Below are 14,698 nucleotides of genomic sequence, written 5' to 3'. Positions count from 1 at the left end.
TTCAAATCATCTGTTGATTGATGATGAGAAACCTTGAGATTTTGTGATAATGTGACATCTTAGCACTATGATGAATCAGTTCTCATGTCACTGTTTTATAAAAAATAACTTCAAGGGAATAGCAATTCTCTGAGTGGACATGAATGACTTTACCCCTGCCCCACCCAAGTGACATGATTGTGACACAGTTGGTTGATGGTGTAGAGCAGGCAAGAAAGAAGATAAAACAACTGTCCCATGGGTCTTGTTTCATTCACTTTATCAGGCCAGGAGAGAAGTACAGCAGCAAATGGGTCATGGCCACGGCAAGCAATTGGGACATGTGGAAACCAGGCATACTTATTTTGGGCATGTCATTTATTTGTTGCAGATCTACAAGCTCACAGCTAGTTAATCCTACTAATTAAAAAATAAAAACAATGGATAAATACATTAATTAATTTAAATATATATATCTTTATATGGGAGGTTACTCTGGAAATATACTGTTGAGCCCAATAGACCATATTGGCGGCGGCCACATTGCTATTAAGTTAATGAAATGCCACCCCGGTTTCCACGGCAACGGGTGGCATTTTCAATGTTAACTTCCAAAATGGCCGCCGTGTGAATATGGTCTATAGTGCCTACTGGCTCACTTGCCAGTAAGAAGCCTCCACCAGGAGGTTGCAGCGCCTATACACCCATACTCACTAGCACAGTGACAAAGATCGCCCGCCTCGCCCGACTTTTCTCGCCCATACATGGTCAATTGTGTTCTTTTAACTGTTGGCCAAGCCGGATGCACCATGGTGGATTTGAACCCTAGACACTGTGGTGGTGGGCAGGTACTTTGCCACTGTAGCCCACATTACCAAGGAGGTACAGGATACACCCAGTGGATCTGGATACAGCAGTATGAGTGTCAGTGGCCAGAAGGGATGGAATGGGGGTGCTCATTTGAAAACCTGCAGAAGACACTCAACTGGTGCAGTGAGGTATGCGGTCAGGTTAAAGCTTGGCTCAGGGAGGTAGACGCCCCTGCCATGCATAGTCTTGCGGGTACCTTTCTTTCCCTTGTCACAGCTTGGCTCTAGGCCGTGACAAACATTAGGGAGGAGACCAGGTTGAAGGTATAAAGTAAATACATATGTATTGAACAAGACCTAATGACAACGAACTAAGGAGGTATGAACAGAACATGGTAAGAACATATGAGGTGTGGAGTCAGTAATCAGTAGTGTAGATGTGGATGTGTGAAGTATGGTGTAGTGCGAGGTGTGTGGATGGAAAGGAAGAACATAATCATAATAATAAGGGCATGAAGAATAGGGGTTGGAGCTGGTGGAGACAGGTCTGCTTCTCTCAGGCTTCTCCTAGAGACTGGCCAGGGTGGGGCCTTTATAGCCTCCTGAAGGCACCGGGCCCAGGTGCTCTCCAATGAGCAATCAGCCCCACCCTGCTCCCCTATAGGGCAAGAATTAGTGCAAAGCATCACACCCACAACCACCCAGACTAATATATGGGCATCACACCCTCAACTTATGCACCATGGTGGATTTGAACCCTAGAGTCTAGGGTTCAAGAGTCTAGGGTTGTGCCTACTGGCTCACTTGCCAGTAAGAAGCCTCCACTGGGAGGTTGCAGCGCCTCCACCCTACTTACTAGCACGGTGACAAAGATGACATGCCCATGACATGCCCCGATGAACTAGCTGTGAGCTTGTAGATCTGCTACAAATAAATGACATGCCCCAAATAAGTACGCCTGGTTACTGTCCGAACACATGTCCCAAGGAGGCACTGTGGTGTTGGGCAAAGTACCTGCCCAACACCACAGTGTCTAGGGCCTAGACACTGTGGTGTTGGGCAGGTACTTTGCCGCTGTATCCCACATTACCAAGGAGGTATAGGATACACCCAGTGGGTCTGAATAAAGCAGTATGAGTGTCAGTGGCCAGCATGGGTAGAACCAGGACATTTGGTTTTGCAAAGAAGCAAAGATTTGAGTTAAAAATGTTCACTCTAAAAATATATATGTGACCTGGTGATATGGATGACACCGGACACAAGACTGTATTTGGGTTATTTTATTATCTGATTACTCTCAGAAGGTGAGAGAAATATTAATATAAGGTTTTAGAGTTTCCAATCCGGTGTTCAAAATAAAAGAATAAAACAAACAAAATCACATTGGTCTGTCTCAGACAATTCTCATAGGACACAGTCCTTGACCACAGGCCTTGGTCACAGTTCTCAGTTCTTGGCCTTTCACAGTCTTTGGTCACTAGACTGAATAACTTCAGCTTCTGTATATAGACAGCTTAGATCCTGAACTTAAATGCACAAAATAACTGTAGTGATAACTTCTCTGTTAAACGAAAATAAAAGAAAACAAACACAATCACATACAGTTACTTTACAAAGAACAGTAAACATTTGGTACATCAATATGAACTGAAGTAGCTAACATATCTCATAATGTACTCACTACATGAAATCTTGGTGCTCACACAGATGCACAATGTAACACAGGTTTCAGCAATCTTCTTCAGCACTATACAATGAACACAATATACTTTCAGCATAATGGACAAAATGAAACATTCTCAAACAATACATATAAAAGAACAATTGTCTAGAAATAAACTTACAATGCTTGCAGAACACAGCTGCATGACACTTCTCTGCTGCCTTACTCAAAGTGCTGACTGATCAGTGCATGTGAACACAATCTGTAAACATCAAATGGATAATATGACCATCCTTGACAAACGTTACATTTCTTACATTCTATACAATCATGTTACTGCATATCTGTTGATCATTTTGTACAGAAGGAACAGATTAAGTATATTTACCACTTTATATAATATCAACAACTCCTCCACAACTCCTCACAAGCATGGACAGTGATAGTAAGATGGCAGACGCTTCACTTCCTGTTTCTTCTACTACTCCCCTTGAGGTACCCTGAGTCTGAGAAAACCCACAACGGTAAAGTGCCATCTAGTGGTCATTTGTGGGAACACTATTTTCCACCTGGCTACATACTCCCCTGCAAAAGAGTCACCGTCCTCGGTGACTTAATTAATCTTATTAACTTCCATCAAAACCTCACACTACATCAACTCTGGGTGAAATGGCATCACATGCAGATCTAGGTACATGGTGTGGATTTGGGTGTATCCCAGCGTTTGCTCTCTGAGTCCTACGTGCTGTAGAAACAGGTACATTAACCCCTATATCCCTATCTGAGTTCTCTCTGGTCATCGGAACATGTATTTCTACCTCTGGTTCACTATCAGAAGATGTCAAATGTACTGGCTCAGCATCATCTCTAGACTCTGTGTCCTCTCTGTCCTGACCATCAGATGTCTCACCCCTCTCTCCATTGACATCCTGACCCTCAACTCTGTCCATATTTACCCCCTGGTGCAGCTGTGGACAAGAGACTTCTTCTAACACTACACACTCAGGATCTGCATAGACAAGGACAGACTCAGGGGGGGCATGAACAGGTGTCACTGTAGGGGCACTAACTCTCTCACTCTTGGGAGCAGGAACAGGGCCTACACATGGTCTAAGGTCAACTCTATGGACCGTCTTAATTGGACCACCCTCCACAGGCTCTACAGTATGAGTGGTACCTTGGATCTCAACCACCCTATGAACAGTAGGACCCCAAGCATCTTGGATCTTATTTCTGCCCTGAGGTCTGTGGCGAAGGTACACCAACTGACCCACATCAACCTGAGGACAATACACTTTGTGTTTGCCTAACTCCACCCTTTCTGCTGCCTTCAGCTCAGAATACTCCTTTGCCCTAGCGTGTGCTTCAGTAAGTCTCTCCTGATGTGCTATTAACCAATCATGCTTCTTATCCTGCACTGGCTCCTGTCCCAACAGAGCATCTATAGGGAGGTGTGGCTCGACCCCGAACAGCAGGTAGTAAGGTGCATAACCAGTAGTCGCATGAGGTGTCACATTATAGGCATAGACTAGCTCTGCTAAGTGCTCAGGCCAACGGCGCTTCTTCTCTGTTGGCAAAGTACGTAAAAGGTCATGAAGTGTTCTATTATACCTCTCACACTGTGCGTTCCCCTGAGGGTGGTGAGGTGTGGTGCGGGTTTTCTTTACACCATAAAGTTTGCACAATTCTGCAATAACTTCACTCTCAAAGTTTCGTCCCCGATCCGAATGTAGCCTTGCAGGGGCCCCATATTTCATAAACCACTCTCGGAGGAGAACTTTAGCAGTAGTATCTGCTTTCTGATCCCGGGTAGGGAAAGCCTGTGTGAACTTTGTGAACACATCTGTCACTACTAAAACATTTTCCCGACCATCAGAGGCCGGTTCTAAGATGGTGAAGTCTACAGCAACCACCTCTAGAGGCCGTGTGGCTAAAAACGACTGCATAGGAGCACGTATCTTGGGCTGTGGCATTTTGGTGAGGACACATCTCTGACATTGTTTAACCCACTGCTCTACGTCATCATACATTCCTACCCAGAAACATCTCTGTTTAAGAAGGCTCTGTGTTCTTTCTATTCCTTGGTGCCCCATGCAATCATGCACACTCCCAAGGACCGTTTCCTTCAAACAGGTAGGTAAGAGGAGCTGGTGACATTTGCCTACATGAACATCATCTATCACACGATAGAGTAAGCCATCTACCTCCTTAATCCGGGACCACTGTCTAAGTAAGGACTTTACAGGCTTGACTAATCCTGTTCTCTCTCTAAAGGTGGGTTTCTGTTTCCTGTCCCAGAACTGTCTGAATGTACTGAGTGCGGAGTCAGTGCTCTGGAACTGGCGTAACTCTTCCTTAGAGTACCCAGGCAAAGTGGGGGAGTTACCCTGCCCATCACTTCCATCTACACTCTGAGCGGCCTCTGAGGCACGAACCTGTCTCACTGTACAACTCTTAATCCCTGCAGTAGCTAGCTCTGGACTCAGAGCTGTACCTTTTCTGAGATTACAAATGGCTATACAATCATCAAACTCAAGGTCATCTGGGTATGGTTTGGGCTCCCCTGCTAACGGCTGCCTAGAGAGGGCATCTGCAGCCGTGTTACAGCGGCCTGGGCGGTACTTGACCTCAAAGTCAAAAACAGCTATCTGAGCTACCCAGCGTTGTTCAATGGCGCCTAACTTAGCTGTGTTAAGGTGGCATAAGGGATTGTTATCTGTTATGACTGTGAATTTAGAGCCTAGTAAGTAACCTCTGAACTTTTCTGATATTGCCCACTTAAGGGCAAGCAGTTCAAGTTTCATACTGCTGTAGTTCCTGTCATTCCTCTCTGCATTACGCAGTCTCCTACTGGCATATGCTATTACTCTTTTAGTCTTGCCTTGCTGTTGGTATAGGACTGCACCTAATCCTAGGCTGCTGGCATCTGTCTCAACAGTGAAAGGAAGAGAAAAGTCAGCATAACCTAACAACGGAGCACTGGTGAGTTTCTCCTTCAGCAGCTCAAAAGCTTCCTGACACTCTGTAGTCCATAAACTACCAAACAGCTGTTTAGACCTGGACGGGCTGGTGTTCTGGTTACAGGCATTCACCACGTCATGCAATGGGGCTGCGAGCTGAGAAAACCCCTCTATGAACTTTCTGTAATAAGAACAGAAACCTAAATAGGACCGTAGATCCTTTGCTGTACTGGGGACCTTCCACTGCTTCACTGCAGCTATTTTATCAGGGTCAGTCCCTATGCCCTCTGCTGAGATCTGGTGCCCAAGGAACCGTACTTCTGATTGCAAAAAGTGACACTTTTCTACCTTGACCTTAAGCCCTGTCTCTCTCAGTCTATGCAGGACTTTCTCAAGCCTCACTAGATGATCCTCAAAGGACTGTGAGTACACAAGAATATCATCTAGATATACAAGCATGATTTGGAATACCAAGTCACTCATTGTCGCCTGCATTAATCTCTGAAAAGTAGCAGGTCCATTGCATACCCCGAAAGGCAACCTAGAATATTCATACAACCCAAAGGGTGTTGTAAAGGCTGTCTTAGGTCTATCTTCCTCATGTACTGCGACCTGATGGTACCCACTAGCAAGGTCTATAGTTGAAAAGAACTTTGCACCATGCAAGGCATCGAAACACTCATCAATGCGTGGCAAAGGGAAAGCGTCACGTCTGGTCTTTGAGTTTAGTTTCCTGTAGTCGACACATAGTCGTAGACTACCGTCAGCCTTCCTGACTAGAACTACCGGTGAAGCATAAGCACTAGTGCTTTCCTTGATAACACCCTTCTTTAACAGATTGGTGATGTGCTCCCTAACCTCGTTATACTGTGTAGGTGGTATACGGCGGTAGGGCTGTGCCACAGGCACGTCATCTACTAAGTGGATCTCATGTCTGACTCGGTCAGTGTAACCCAGATCCTCATCTTGGAAAGCAAACACATCTGAAAACTGGGCTAGAAGTACAGCTAATTGAGCCTGCTCTTCCTCTGTGCCTCCTATGTGTAGCCGACCCAGTACTGCCTGAATGTCACTTTCTGTGATCTGTCTCTCTTTCTGGTCAATAGTTACTTCTTCCTGGTCAGCTGAAATACGTTGGAAGCGCACCTCTGTCTGGTCATTGTCAACAAACTCCACCTGAGACAATATGCCTAGCCTGGTCCGAGGATTCAACCATACATCCTCCTGAGAAAAATTCACTACCTGCACTGGGAATATATGTCTAGTGGCCTCGGCTACAGTGGGCAACAACACAAGACCTCCTGGTAAGGGTGTGTTGGCCGGCTCCAACAACATGTAAGTGTTATCGTCAGGCGCTGGTTTGATCCCTTTTGCATACACTGTGGAAACAGAACTAGCAGGTATGTGTACAGCATCTCTGCCTGTTATCCTGGCTGTGGATGACTTCCCTACTAACTCACATGTCTGTACTTGCTGGAAGGCTTCCCCCCAGTCTGGATCAAGTTCTCCTCCAAGAGTGATGTCAAACTCAGCCGTAACCAACTGTTTGCATCTTTTTATTATGTTCATACCAATGAGGCCTGGCACTGGTTCCTGAAAACCCTTTCCTAGTTTACTCAACTCTGTGTTTTCCCTCACTGTCTCCTGTGTGGTTGGATCTTTGACAACTAAGAAACCACACTCAGTTATGTTTAACCCCATAGTCTCCATATCCAGTTCAACATAACCTAAGTATGGTATTGGCAGATTGTTTGCTGCGGTCAATTTGAGCCATTTGGCTGTGGGGATCACATCCTCTTCCTTCCCTAGTAGATGCTGTCTGAAAAAGGATGCCGAAAGGGTACTGACCTGGCTCCCTGTATCTAACAGGCACTTCACTGGAACCCCCCCAATCTGGACCTTAACTTCCCGACACTCACCCACTGCGCGCTCAAGAAATCGCTCACGATTAAGGGTCTTAGAGCCTTTAGTCTGCCCTCGGATTGCCCGGCTCGTGGCCTCCGAGGGTGCTAGTTTCCCTGATTAGATGCACTGTTGGTAGTAGGCTGGCTCTCTGGTTTGCGCTGTGTACACTCCTTGGCAATATGTCCCACCTCCTTACATCTAAAACAAATGGGCTTCCCATCCTCTGTGAACTGGGGTTTTAGTCTAGGCTTTCCACCCTTGTCTCTGTTAAATGTTTCCTTGAGAGTGAGACTCTCCTTAAACGCCATGGTTAGCTCCCCTATAGCCTTGCTCTGCTCTGCCATCACTTTGACAAGGTCATCTAGTGTGGTAGACTTCTGAGATGTATTACCAGAGCACTGGCCCTCCCCCCTGATACTGTCACACACTACCTGCCTGCTCTTGGCAACCTTAGTGTTACAGGGCTTCTCTTCAAGGGACCAGGCAATAGCCTCCTCACGTACATTTAACAGAGTGGACTGGGGCTTCTCCCTAACCATCTTGCGTAACTCCCTTCTAAGAGAGGAATCTTGCACACCCTCAATGAATTGGTCTCTCACTGCCATCTTAGCATCCGATACAGCATCTGGTTTTTGTTTCAAAGCTAGCCGTAGGATCTGGGAGAGTGCATGGGAATACTCCTGAATATCCTCATCCTCTCTCTGCTGTCGACCATAAAAAGCTTGTAACAGCTGAGCTACGGTACGCTTCTCTGCATAAGCCTCACGTAGCAAAGTGAACAACTCGTTAGGATCTTTAGGATCTCCATCACTGCATAATCTGATCTCCTCTAACGCAGACCCTTTTAGAAGAGAGAGAATGAAATCAACCTTGTCTGCAGGACTCTGACCTCTGGTCCTGATTACACGATTTACCTCCTCAATAAATTCCTCCACTGAGCGACCGTCTTTGTCTGGGTCGCCGCTAAAGGGCTCAATCTGACGCTCTCTAGGCACATAAACATATGACCTGTTTGACGCAGTTAAAGTGGCAATAGCTTCCATGGCTGTATCATGTTTCTTACTCAGTTCAGAAAGCTGGGCTTGCAACTGCTCAACAGGAGTGGCGTCTTCCCCTTCCATGGTGAAATGTCTCTGTGCAGTCTTGACTCACTCAGTCACTTGCAATGCTGCAGATTGGAGTTGGTGATGACTGCGTCTCCTTCTCCTACGATGATCTTCTTCCTCCACGTCCTCAGTGGCGTGTGGATCTCAGCGGTCTGGTCACTGGCTCTCCACAGCAGTTCCAGACTGGCCTCGCCGTCTCAAATCCTCTCCAGCACCGGGCCGCTCGTTACCACTACAGTTATTTGTGCACTCTAATAATCTGTCTAATTTATAAAAAAAACTCAGGAAACTCAAAAAAATTATTGATAACCCCACTCCTGGTACCAAAATGTGACCTGGTGATATGGATGACACCGGACACAAGACTGTATTTGGGTTATTTTATTATCTGATTACTCTCAGAAGGTGAGAGAAATATTAATATAAGGTTTTAGAGTTTCCAATCCGGTGTTCAAAATAAAAGAATAAAACAAACAAAATCACATTGGTCTGTCTCAGACAATTCTCATAGGACACAGTCCTTGACCACAGGCCTTGGTCACAGTTCTCAGTTCTTGGCCTTTCACAGTCTTTGGTCACTAGACTGAATAACTTCAGCTTCTGTATATAGACAGCTTAGATCCTGAACTTAAATGCACAAAATAACTGTAGTGATAACTTCTCTGTTAAACGAAAATAAAAGAAAACAAACACAATCACATACAGTTACTTTACAAAGAACAGTAAACATTTGGTACATCAATATGAACTGAAGTAGCTAACATATCTCATAATGTACTCACTACATGAAATCTTGGTGCTCACACAGATGCACAATGTAACACAGGTTTCAGCAATCTTCTTCAGCACTATACAATGAACACAATATACTTTCAGCATAATGGACAAAATGAAACATTCTCAAACAATACATATAAAAGAACAATTGTCTAGAAATAAACTTACAATGCTTGCAGAACACAGCTGCATGACACTTCTCTGCTGCCTTACTCAAAGTGCTGACTGATCAGTGCATGTGAACACAATCTGTAAACATCAAATGGATAATATGACCATCCTTGACAAACGTTACATTTCTTACATTCTATACAATCATGTTACTGCATATCTGTTGATCATTTTGTACAGAAGGAACAGATTAAGTATATTTACCACTTTATATAATATCAACAACTCCTCCACAACTCCTCACAAGCATGGACAGTGATAGTAAGATGGCAGACGCTTCACTTCCTGTTTCTTCTACTACTCCCCTTGAGGTACCCTGAGTCTGAGAAAACCCACAACGGTAAAGTGCCATCTAGTGGTCATTTGTGGGAACACTATTTTCCACCTGGCTACATATATTCAAAGATTCTGAATCAGAATCAGGTTTATTGTCAAATCACAGGTTTAATAAAAAAAAGTGGGTGAAATTCGTGTCTATATATTCACACTAGTGCCTGAGATAAGATATGTGCGTGAACATAGCAGCAATGTATACTGTGCATGATATACCTTGGATAGACGTTAGTTAAGGTGCTTGGGGAAAAAAACACAATAAAAGACAAAAGTCAGTGCGTTATACACTGGATTACGGTGCAAAATGTCAGTGTGTGTCGACCGCATAATCCACATGAGTAGACTGACACTGGTATAGTCAGCAAGTAGTGCCATGAGGAAGAGCAAAGAAAAATAGGGGGAAGAGGAAAACAAAGTCACTTGTAGGCTACTTGGTGTAATCCACGGTGGGTGGGTCCAAGGAAGAGCTAAATCCAAGTCATTTGTCCCTGGTATAATCCACAGGAAGAAATACAGAAAATAAAGAAATACATTTTGTTCCAGGGACCCCAGAATCAAAGATTTGAGTTAAAATGTTCTCACTAAAAACATATATTCAAAGATTTGCACACATTTTCAAAAACAGCAGATCTACAGCAGATCTCGCTATGTACAAGCTCATAGAGCGGCACGAAAAATACTTTGTGGTCCTCAAGCTCTTTGTCGTCAAGCATTGGGTCCTGGAGAACACAGCGTTTGGTACAAGGTCCTGGAGATGATCTTGTGAACTTCTTCCTGCTGGAGGGCTGAAGATCCAAAATGGCAGTCCATCTTTGGAGTTGCTGGTCCTGGAGAATGCAGCGTTTGGTATGAGGTCCTGGAGATGATCTCCTGAACTTTGGACTGCTGGAGGGCTGAAGATCCAAAATGGCAGTCCTTGAAGCCTTGAAGGAAAAGAGAAGGAAAAAAATGAATTACAATTAAACCACAAAACCACTTAAACAGGAACACAACAATGTTAATACAATTACCACACTCTACCACACTACAGTGTGTGTGTGTGTGTGTGTGTGTGTGTGTGTGTGTGTGTGTGTGCGTGTGCGTGTGCGTGTGTGTGTGTGTGTGTGTATTGTCTTGTCTTGTCTGCTGACTGTCTGCTGAATCTTCTACCAAGCCATTGTCCTTTGACTGTTGACATGCAAATTGCAATTTATTTGAGAGACAGTTTCACTGCACTGGCAGGGAATAGCAGCAGTATACTTATATTATCAAAGTAAAAGTACATAATTTCTTGCTGAATTTGCGAGCCTTAAACAAAAAGAAGAAAGAAAGAAAAAAAAAAGAGAGTGTGTGCTGGAGATTACCTGTTAAAACTCCAAAAGGTCCTCACACATGTACCGCTGGATGCCAACAACTGTAAAATATATAACAGCAATTAAAACTCAGAAAACTTCAACTGAAACAGGAGTGCACAAAAAAAAAAGTTAAATGAAGAAGAAGAAGAGTGTGGGTGTGTAGTACCTTTTAAAACTTCCTCGTCAACAGTGGGGAAATCAATGAATGCTCCCTGCAAATATAATTTTAGGGGTCGGTGGGATGAAGCAATGCTTTGCCATTGTATTCTATGTAGCCATAGTAAAGACAAACTACAAAGCAATCCAACTTTAGTTACTAACATTTATAAAGTATGTGTATTTTACTATACTGCATTATGCTGACAAATTAAATCATGGCATATGACTTGACTAATAGCTACTTAACTAGGCCACATGTTTTAAAACAATCTGAACTCATACAGGTAAAGAAACACTAGCCTACAACTGATCAAACAGACTGTAGAGAACTGATCAAAGTAAATACAATAAACAGTATAACCTACTAATGATTTACAATTAGATAAAATAGCAGCTTACCATTTACAAAGCTAGTCCGAAAACATCAACAGGCCAGCAGTACATGGGTGAGAAGAATGAATTCACCCAACCGCCCAAACAGTTCGAACGTTTGAAATCTCTGTTTGGACGAATCTGACACAGGTTCCCCTCCCCACCGAGAGAGAGAGAGAGAGAGAGAGAGAGAGAGAGAGAGAGAGAGAGAGAGAGAGAGAGAGACTGGAAATAAACTATTTACTTAGTTTAGTTAGTTTTAACAAGTTAAAAGTTACTATGTAGAGGTACTGTACTAATGCTTTGCACTAAACAACAAGCACAAAAAAAAGTACTGACATTTTATACTTAAGTAAAAGAATCAATAGTGTAATGTAGAAATGCTCTTACTTGTTACAAGTAAAAGTCCATTACATTTTGTTCTTTTGAGCACTACTGGGCCTAGACTAGAAAACACACTAAATAGTTTATTAACCACATGACTGGTGGTAACCTGTATTTTTGGCAGTGATGGCAGAAGTACTCAGATATTTTACTTAAGTAAAAGTAGCAATACCACAATATAAAAATACTAAAAAATATAAAAACAAGTAAAAGGCCTGTGTTCAAAATGTTACTTGAGTAATAGTAACAAGACCAGGAGACCTGGTTCTGCCAGACCCAGAATAAATTCCTAGTACTTTATAAGGACTTCGTATGACGGACTTCGTATTACGTGTCAGCCTGTGTCCCTTTTATGCCCATGTATGGAGAAGAAAGGGTCCCTTTTATACAGCCGGTCTTTTTCGCCCATGTATGGACGAAAGGGGGCAGAGCCTCATGTAGGCCGACCCTCTGGGTCTGGCAAAAAAAAGTATTGGCATCAAAATATACTTAAAGTACCAAAAGTGAAAGTATTAAAATGTTTGAAAATAGCAGATCTACAAGCTTGTAGATTGGCTATTTTCAAATAGCCTATGTATAAAATAGGGCTAAAGTGGTTAATGTGGTGATAGAGGTGGTGCTCCTATTGTCTCAGAGACCTGAGACAATAGGGCCACTGAACCCATCAACACCTTTCATGCAAATGTTGTGCCTGCATGTAAATCTCTACCCCCTAAAATACACACGAAAACACACATAAAGTAAGCCTTGTTTGTGATATAATTGTATCCATTTAATGACCCTTAAACGTAGCTTAGGTATAAAATAAGGCTAAAGTGGTTAATGTATGTTTTATAATGTAATCATTTATATCTGCAAAGTAACTAAAGTTTTCAAATAATTGTAGTGGAGCAAAAGTACAATATTTGCCCCAAGACTGCACTCTGATCTGTGTGTGTGTGTGTGTGTGTGTGTGTGTGTGTGTGTGTGTGTGTGTGTGTGTGTGTGTGTGTGTGTGTGTGTGTGTGTGTGTGTGTGTGTGTGTGTGTGTCATGCTTTATTCGTATGTCCTTTCTGTAAACTAGTCCCCCCCACTCTGAACCCCACACCTCCCATTGTTTGAACAAATAGCTCATTTACACGTGAAGTATCTCTTCCACGGCCTTAAAGGCTCTATTGCACTTTTGTAGTTGCCAACAACGCCATATTGTAGTTAGTTTGTTGTCCCAGTGGTGAGAATGAATGGTGGTAGAATGAATGGAGTCATCACTGGTCAGTGAGGTTTCTTTGCTTCCGATTTATTGCATATGTACAAAACAGTACAAAACAGCTCTTCCATGGACCCTGAGGTCCTCTCAGCAGCCTGCCGGCCACTGAGTGTCACACACCAAGTCGCATTTCAGTATAGTCTTTATAACAGAGAGATCTAAAGAAAGAGGAGGTACAGGTATGGGTGTGTCAGACTTCAAAGGTGAGCCCCCACCCGGTCCAAACATTTGCAACTGTTGGGACAGGAAGGGGATGGAGACACGTGCATAGAACCTCCCAGGTAAACAACAAAGAGAATGTTAATCTTAACCCCACACCCTGGTCAGCCAACAGCCACCTCTTTGAATATGCTCCCCTGTCTGTAGGCTACCTGTAAGCAAACATATGACTGAGATTTGTATCTATGTTTATGAAATATACACATCACACGTGTATGGGAAGATTCCCTAGCAGAGAAAAGAGAGACGCATATCCAGGTAAAGGCATTTGAAGGTGAACAGTCCTCTCCCGAATTCATTCAAAAACTCCCACCGATCATTTATGTTGGGCGGGGATATGCCCTGCCCACACATCCAGGTATATCCCCCTTTTCACCCAGTGCGAGGTGTTTAGTTCTCAACAGGATGGAAAATGAAAGCCTGAATGAGTTGAAACCCGAGCCCTGCCTGAGCCCAATCATAACACACTGTACATTAATCAGCCCAATCCCGATTCAGGCGCCAAAAAATCTATAAAAATAATAATAGCAATGCCAGAAATGGCTGCAGGTCAGCAGAGGTTCACATCACATAGCACTATGGGATTAGGATGAGAGACCGAGAGAGAGAACAAGAGAGCGTCACATAATTATGCACACTAGAGAAAAAGACAAAAGGAGAGAGAAAAAGAGAATGAGAATCTTCTCAGCATGTTCTAGTGGTGCGTGTTTTAGTCTGCCACCAATTCTCATGAGACCTCCCTGGAGCACAGGATTGAGCTTGAAGAGTGGGCTGCTCTTGGGCATGGCTTCGCTATCGGTGAGGGCTGAGAATTCTGCTGGGAAAGCTTCCATTTTGACAGCTTTAAGATGATGTCCATAGCTTGAGAATGCTCGTCAGGGGTGCGGGCTGTTTGCACCAGTTCCACCCTCTACATTCTTTGGCATAATCTGCAAACTTGTGACATCAGGCTATGTGAATGAGGAGGGCAATGGCTCTCAATAGTGATTCCCATGTAGAGCGCTCAAACTGTTCTGTGGTGAGGGTTAGCCCTTAAGTGTGGAAACTTGACACATCAGGCCGCACCTCGACATCCAATTCGGGACTGATGAGTTCAAAGGACTCAAGCTCCTCTTGCATGTCCTTGTAGGGTTCATGAAGGAAAGCTGGTCCAGTCAACCATGTTTCTTTTTGCAAGGTGAGACGCTGGGACAGCTCTGGACGCATGAGCAGCCGGATTGTGCTCTGTTGGTATGTAGAACCATTGCTCTGGCTTGGTCGACTGACGTATCCGCTGGACT

General features: G+C 43.8%; 1 long non-coding RNA gene across 1 annotated transcript; it reads right to left on the bottom strand.

Moving 5' to 3' along the window:
• Window positions 1-10,395: 10,395 nt before the first annotated feature.
• LOC308075015 lies at window positions 10,396-11,241 on the bottom strand. The gene is made up of 3 exons (XR_013932151.1): window positions 11,204-11,241; window positions 11,047-11,096; window positions 10,396-10,626 (listed from the first exon to the last, which is right to left on the bottom strand). It is a non-coding gene; the product is annotated as an uncharacterized lncRNA (long non-coding RNA).
• Window positions 11,242-14,698: the final 3,457 nt, after the last annotated feature.

The sequence above is a fragment of the Gymnoscopelus braueri genome (genome assembly GCF_963280865.1).
Source record: "Gymnoscopelus braueri genome assembly, chromosome: 19".
In the NCBI taxonomy this organism is placed as follows: Eukaryota; Metazoa; Chordata; class Actinopteri; order Myctophiformes; family Myctophidae; genus Gymnoscopelus; species Gymnoscopelus braueri.
Note: the sequence above shows the minus strand (reverse complement) of the source record. Positions and strands in the feature narration are given on the sequence as shown.